Genomic DNA, 8,303 nt, shown 5'->3' with positions numbered 1-8,303 from the left:
CCTCCCTCGCCGTCACCGGAGACGCCCCTGCCTCCCTCGCCACCACTGCCTCCCTCGCTACAACTGCCTCCCTCGCCGTCACCGAAGACGCCCCTGCCTTCCTCGCCACCACTGCCTCCCTCGCCACCGCCGGAGCCATCCTCTGTAAGCCCCCACCCCTCCTCTCTCTCTCTCTCATGCATAGCACAAACATTGGACAGAGAACTAGCTAGCTAGGTTAACTAGTTTAATTAGGTTAATTATCTAGGTTAGTGCAAAAATTTAGTTAGGGCTTTGATAGAGAACTAGTTAGGTTAACTAGTTTAATTAGGTTAATTATCTAGGTTAGTGCAAAAATTTAGTTAGGGCTTTGACAGAGAACTAGCTAGGTTAACTACTTTAATTAGGTTAATTATCTAGGTAAACTAGGTTAACTAGCTAGGTTAAATAACTAGGTTAATTAGGTTAGGTTAACAAGCTAGGTTAACTAACTAGGTTAAATAGCCAGGTTAATTAGGTTCGTTAGGTTAACAAGCTAGGTTAACTAGGTTAGAGGAAAAAATTATTTTAGAGCATTAGGTGAGAAGGGTTAGAGAAATGGAGTTCCTTTGCAATTTAATTGGGTTTTGTCCTAGGCAGAGAAGCGTTAGAGAAAATAATGTGTGTGTGTGTGTGTGTGTGAGAGAGAGAGGAATAGCTAGAACAGAATTTGGGTTCTGTCCTAGGCAGAGAAGTGTTTAGTGAGGTCATTTTGCAAAGGTTTTTGATTTTTGAAAAGACCACTATTTTCTAGGAAAAGAATTTAGGCAAGTTTTATTTTAAAGATGATCCTTCCTAGACTTTTATTGTTGATTTTATCTTTTCATTGAAGTGGTCATGTTATATCTTTTCATTGAAGTGGTTCGATTGTGCCCATGTGGCCTTTTGTTGTTTCCAGGGAATGAAGCGTGGGTGGCCTATGTTTTGCCGGAATGTTGATTCATTTCCGTTCCGGCAAATTTCAGGTGCTCGATTTGTCCACTTTTTAGCAAAGGTCATGCCGAAATTTTCCGTGAATTTCGGCATGACTTGTGCTACAAACTAGGACATATCGAGTGCCCGCGATTTGCCGCACCGAGAAGGAGTCAACGTTCCTGCAAAGCATAGGCCTTTTTTATGTCACTATTTATTTTATTAGGTCTAGAATTAATTGACTAGATTTAATCGTAGGAAACATGGCTAGCAACGATGAAGGACAGGGTTCTGGTGACTGCGACAACGTCTACCTGGCGGCAGAAGAATTTTTTAGGGAAGCCGACGATCAAGAGTTGATGTTGCTGGGTCCACCTGTCACATCGGAGATTGAGACCGACATCGAGACCGGCGCTGAGACTGAGACCGACGCTGAGACTGAGACCGGCATCGCGATCGGTGCTCAGACTGAGACCGACGCCGAGACTAGCGGAGCCGGTATAGAACCGAAAGCAAAGAGGCAACGGCTTCCTAACAAGCTCAGGACTACTAGACTGGTGGTCACGGAGGTGGACGACGGAAATTTTGAGCCAAACGCGCCCGAGGAAGCGCGCGCGTGCTACGGCAATCAAATAGGCTGCATCATACGGACAACCGCCACCATCAACGATGAGAAACTACAGAAGATAGATAATATGAGGCCCTCCCTTCTAAAGAAGCTGCACCAGATATTCTTGTTCCCGGGCCGGAATGAAAAGGATTATAAAGATCCAGATAAGGACCCGGCAATGAAGAAGATAAACAAACACGCCATGACCAAGTTTAGCGACGTGTTGGCCGCCTGGAAATCAAGGGTGAAATATCGGATCGTCAACAAAAAGGAACCCTACTCCGAGATTGTAAAGGATAATCCGACAATCACGGCAGAGCACTTTGAAATATTCAAGGCGGCTTGCGAGGCCGAAGCTGCCAAAAAAAGTCGAAGTACATGAAGGGGCTTCAACAGAGGAACATTGGGTGCCACCACCTCGGAAGCCGTGGTTACAGCGGGAAGAGGTCCATATGGGCCAAGGAGGACGCGGAAGCCGCTAGTCTGGGCATCCCAGACCCCTTGGCGGAGTTCATCGTCCCGCAGGAGCGTGATGTCCTCAGGGCCCGACACCGTTGGGACCCAGTGAAGAAGGTTTTTGAGACGAACGCGGTCACGATGGAGTTCATGAGACTGCTGGTAATTTTAGTTTCTGATCAATTCGACTGCATGTTAGTCATATTTGTAAACAATCCTTGTGCCTTTTGCAGAGAGAGCAGCACAGGATTGCGGCCGAAAGCGACTCGCCGTCTGAGGCGTTGGCGAGGCCCAAGTGGGACACTCCATTCAAGCGGGCGCTGAACATATTGAAACGACTCCCGGTGGAGACTCGACCGTCGTATGGACGCGTGCACGGTGTCGGAGACGGCGCCACGTGGAAGAAGTACTACCGAGAGACCACGGAGGAGAGAAAGGAAAAACGGAGGTTAACTGAAGAAAACATCGACAAGAAGGTTGAGATTGCGGTTGAGAAGAAATCATCTGAGACAGTCGCAACAGCGGTAGCTGCCGCAAAACAGGTGCTTGTAGATATGTCTACTTACTTGGTTCCGACCGTTTTCAATTGGAGCAGGCAAAATCCAGAAAAAGTGCAGCAGACTTTCCCCTTGCTGACTTCTTGGGGAGCAGCTCGACTAGCGTTGCACCAGCACCTGCAGCTGCACCGGCTCCCGCACCTGCTCCCGCACCGGCTCCCGCACCGGCTCCGGCACCGAACGTTCTCGGCGGTGCTTCGTCTTTGACTGAGCTCGACGCCCTCACAGTATCCGTCACACCGGTCCCCTTCAATAAATGTATAATCTCACGTTTTCGTTGCCTTTCGGATGTCTCACATCGCAGACTTTTCTTTGCAGGCCAACGAAACCCCGTGCACCATATTGTACACCATCGGCGACTAGAAGGTGGATGTGGGGAAGGCGACGATAATGGAGCCGAAGGAACCATTGTTCCACAGCCGGCCGATCCCCCCGGACGTCTTCAAGGTTTCCGTGGCCAGTGTCAAACCAGGCCATGAGAATTTGGCTCCTCTGGTACTAGTGGGGGATGACGACGAGACCCCACGGTGGCTTGGTGATTGTTCCAATGGGTGGGTCCTATTGTGGCCAAAGAGTCTGCTTCGTCTGGAGGCAGCCGGGAGCACACCCACGAGCACGCAGTTAGGTATGAACATCAACACCTCACCAACCCAATTAGCGTCGGCTGTCGTGCTGGGTGATAGCGGAGGGGGTGAGGAAAAGGCTCCATTAGTCGCTGGTGACGTCGCCATAGATGAGGATGAGGATGACGATGGCACTCAACAATATGTCAATACTGGCGCCTACTTAGGGTTTGAGCGTCATGAGTCGGTGCCTGAATTACCGTCTCCGGAGGCTAAACGTATTATGGACGACCTTCCGGTAGTAAAGAAGTCTAGGAAGAGACCGAGGAAAGGCAAAAAAGCTTCTTCTATGATCCAGCCGCCTCAGCAGCCTCGGGTTCAAGACCGTATAGATATCCCCGGTGCGGAAAAATGGCATATCCCTGGTCAACCAATCCTACTTGAAGCAGCGCTAGGGGCCAGATTCGGCGATCTAAGGAGACTTCATGACGATGTGCTGCGGATAGAGAAAGGCCTCATCGCCTCGAAAGATCCAGGATACCCACTCTATGTGGTTAACGTTCCGCGGCAATTGTCGTACATCGACACATTCCCCCCGGAGAAGTTCTTCCTTCGTTCAATTACATATTCAACATGTTTCACGTGAAGAAGCTGGATTTTACGTTTGTCCGCCTTTATGCCTTGCACATGAACTACATCATCGGGGTTGAGCAGATACCTCATATCTGTGTCGCTGACCCATACTTCATGCACGAGGGCTTCTTGGGAGTCTGCGCAAAGCACCGTGAATACGCGAGGGAATACATCGTCAATTTCATGCTCGCCAATAAGGACAAGGAGGCAATTCTCGTGCCTTATCATCCCCTGTAAGTCATCCGCGCGGATATCCTTCCTTCGATTTCAATCATTCATTTGCATGGTGGAGGCTAATTAATTTGAGGTGTACTTATTTTGCGCAGCGGCGGGCGCGCCGTCCTCATCATCCTCTACCCCCGATACTCCCACGCTCTTTACTTGTACTCGTCGAAGAACATTAACAAAAAGGATTACACCCACATCAAGTCTGTTCTTGACAGTGCTATGTTTTACTACGACGCACGGGGTGGAGAGGTCAAGGACAAGAAGAGAAGGGACGGCAGGCCCGCCTTGAGCCATAAGACCGACTTCTACTGCATCCAACAACCAAGTGATTCTCTTAATGATGGATTCTATGTCCCACACCACATGCTGGAGTACAGACGGGATCACCAGAACCTTCGCATGTCACCTACATCCGGCGATGCCCATATTCTGCAATGGGCAAAGAACGTAGGAGATATCGAGGATCATCAACTTCGAGCTGAGTTCTATCACATCCAGCACGAACTTGCCCAAATCATCATGAAGGAGGTCGTCGGAAAAACATGGATGTTCTATGAAGAAGGACAAATGTCACGGGAAGACGTCCGAACACGGGTAGCCGCTCAGCGTCTCGACCTGAAGCCTTTCACTAGGCTCGGGGACTATCTCCCTGACTTGGATGGATGGCACTACATGTTGGAGTGATTGTCGATATATGACAATGTGTCCGTTTAGTCCATACTTTCTGTATGACGAAACTTTGAGTTATGCACGACGAAACTTTATTTGTGATGTAATTAAACTGTCCTCCTCGACTAGCGACGATCACTCTAGTTAGGGCATTTTGGGTACGATCAACTTTGTTATTTATGCTTATGATATGTTGCTTCTATTTTTGCCAAGTCTGTCTCTTTCCGTTGCTCAACTATATATGTTGCATATCATCGACTCATGTGACGATGCAGGTGCATAGATCATCGATGGCGAAGAAGTGCTACGCCAGGAGTATATATATGACAAGTGGCCGGAGTGTCAGGCCCAGGTGTACCAGTTTCCGGTTTCCGAGCGACCGGCAGTAGTTAGTTTAGGTTCACGCTAATGCGAGAGAGGGATATGAACTCATGTACTGCATAGTTCCGCTCTCACTCAAAGTGATAGCTCTTCTCGCGTATATCATTGTTTAGATGGATGACGATGTAGTTGCAAGTAATCGAGACTTGTATCGCTATTTTTGAGATGATGACGAGAGACCACTTTGTGTTGGATGATGATTATGATGATGACATGATTTGATGAGACTATTTGTATGTATATGCTATGATTACATTTGTATGTGTATGATATGCTAAAGATTATTGTATAAAGCCTATTCAAATAGAAAACAAATATGTAGAAAAAAACCAGAAACTAATAAAACTAGCAGTAGCGAGGGGAACAAAGTTAGCAGTAGCGCTGCCTTACCAGTAGCGCTTCCTGCTAAAAAGCGCTGCAGATATTAGCAGCAGCGCTCTGCACTAAAGCGCGCTACTGCTAGCCATGTATAGCAGTAGCATGGGACGACAGGCGCTACTGCTACACGTTAGCTGTAGCGCCTTATCAGTAGTGCGTCGTCCAACGCTACTGATAGGCAAAATACCCACGCTACTGCTAGGGTTTTCCCTAGTAGTGTAGGATCATGATGCCACCTATGTTGGATAAAAGTACCCCTTGCTGTAACCTCTAATCGTGTACACACATCCGTAAATAGGTCTCGGTTCTCCAGGTGTTGTAGAGAGGACCATAAACAAAGAGTCCTGATACATCTGTAGATAACCTGCATCAGAGAAGTATTTTTATCGTTAAAAACCTTATCATTTCTACATAGCCAGCGACCAAATAATAGCAAGGGCTCCCACCCTGAGAAGAGTTCTAAACCTATGATCAGTCCCATGTAACCAGTTGACAAATATATTAGCAATACTACAAGCAGGCCCAGCCCATAGGCCGGGCAAACGGGGTGCTCGCCCTGGGCCCCAAAAGATAGGGGCCCCAGCCCAGGTAGCATTCCTTCTACAATACGTAACAAGCCCAAGAAATACAGCGAGAAAACAGAGAGCCCATTCAGCCATGAGCAAAAACCATCGTTAATATTTCTCCTTTTTCTTCTCCTCGACTCCTTCACTTCCCAAAATCCAGACTCCCAGTGCCATCATTCCCGTGTGTTTCCGATTCCAAGGTCGGCGCTGGCCATTAAAGGCGAAAATTCATTCCCCAATCGGCGCTCCTTCCTTTATCAATGTTCTGCCCGGTTGTAATCCCGTTCCTCCTCGATTACTCTGGCTCTGACAAGTCCACATCTACCTACATAGGTCTTCTTCTACTTTCATTGGATCTAAGTGTGTGAGAGAGATAGGAGATTAGGAGAACAAGAGAATGGCGGGAAATTATTCAGTTCATGGTGTCGTCTTCTTGTTCGCGTTGACTACTGCAACCTGTGGATCTGGCCACCTACATCCATATTCAGGTGCTTCCCCCCCTATATGAGTCATTGTATACTGCTTATTCTTTTTTAGTGACATATCATCTAGAAAGTATTCATCTGGTAGTAATAGAAGGAAAAGAAAAGGGTAGACAGATGAACTGGTAGAATTCCAAAAAGGATCAGAACTAGTAGTTCTTCTAGGGATCCCCTAGAACTGACCATAGGAAGTAAAGAGCAGCAGACTGTGAATACATATGCTGCTAATGATGGTATGATGAACAAGGGTGATAGCCCAGACAACAAGAAAACCTCAATTTATTCACCAAATTCAGAAGGATCCATGAAACTAGGACAATCTGAATGATAGGCTAGGATATTTTGGTTGACAAGGGTCATGTAAGAAGTAATGATATTGCATTCCCTCTAGATAGTAATCCCAGACATTTTTCACAAACTTATTATTCCAAAAAGTTGAGCAATAGAGAGATACCTGGCAGGAAATGGTTGGCTTGATATAAACATCTTAGCAAAGTGTACTGCTTTTGTTACAAGCTTCTCGAATCCCACACCAAAAAGTTGGGAAGAACTAAGTTATTATCCGGGTGAAGAATTTTGGAGTAAAGAAGATGAAGGATTGGGAAGGATCCAGAAACAAATCTACGTACAAGTGTTAAGTTCTTATCTAATGGTAACACATATTTTTAAGTAGAAACCAGTTCAAAGGGGTTATTTGTTTTGCAGAACAAAATGAAGTCCCCATTGTTCAAACTTACGAAAGTGAGTTTATGTGGAATTACATTGTTTGATTACTATCGTTGTGCAGTTCACTTGATGATAAATAAATTGTACTGTCAGTTTTAAAATCTATGCTATGTGCAAGATATTTACTTTGCTTTTGAAACAGAAAATATTTTGAGCTTTCGAGTCAACAAGGGCCCCTTGTTGCTGTCTTGCCCCAGGGCCCCGTATATTTGTGGGCCAGCCCTGACTACAAGGAGGATACAATACATAAGCTATTTGGATGACTAACCATATAGAACGAGTCAATTTGCATTGGAAGAATAAAAGTTTTATCGTCTCATCATGGTGACAAAAGACGCAATGCAGACTTCCATCCCAATTTCTCTCAGTAAGGTTATATTTAGTAAGAATGACTCCACGACGAAGATACCATGCAAATATTTTATTCTTAAGAAGTATCTTCGTCTTCTAGATCTTCTTGTTATTATCAACTGGCACATCAGACTGGATTAACGCTCTATACATAGACTCCACTAAGAATTATCCATTCCCATGGATGTTCTATCGCAGTATCAGACCCATGTGACAATTGCACCGTGGACAACCGCTTGAGCAGGATGTTCGATGAATGGAGTCTTGGTCCAATTGAACCTCTTCTGAACATCACATTTGGCGGAAATGATTCCATTACCGTGGTGATAGTATCACCCTTGTGGCGCAAAATGTTGTATAGAGTCGGATATTGTTCCCGGAGTGTGGCATTTCCTAGCCACTTGTCCTCCCAGAATCTAATTTCCGAGCCGTCCTTAATCGAGAAGGATCCATAGAAAAAGAAATATTTTTTCGTAGCCATTAGACCTGCCCAAAAGTGGGAATCCCCAGGCTTCAAGTATACTTGGGATACTGCCTTGGAACCCACATATTTCCTCCTTAGAAGGGTTTGCCATACACCTTTTTTCGTCAGTAATTTAAACAACCATTTGCCGAGAAGGCCCTATTCTTAACCTCAAGGTCACAACACAACAAGATATAGACACAAACAAGATCATTACACAACGAACGACATAGTCGGATCATCAACACCTAGCGAGAATGTCATCGACATCATCCATCGGAATAGATTAGGCGACTTCCACTTCGCCTTG

Source organism: Triticum aestivum, chromosome 5D (genome assembly GCF_018294505.1).
Source record: "Triticum aestivum cultivar Chinese Spring chromosome 5D, IWGSC CS RefSeq v2.1, whole genome shotgun sequence".
Taxonomy (NCBI): Eukaryota; Viridiplantae; Streptophyta; class Magnoliopsida; order Poales; family Poaceae; genus Triticum; species Triticum aestivum.
Note: the sequence above shows the minus strand (reverse complement) of the source record.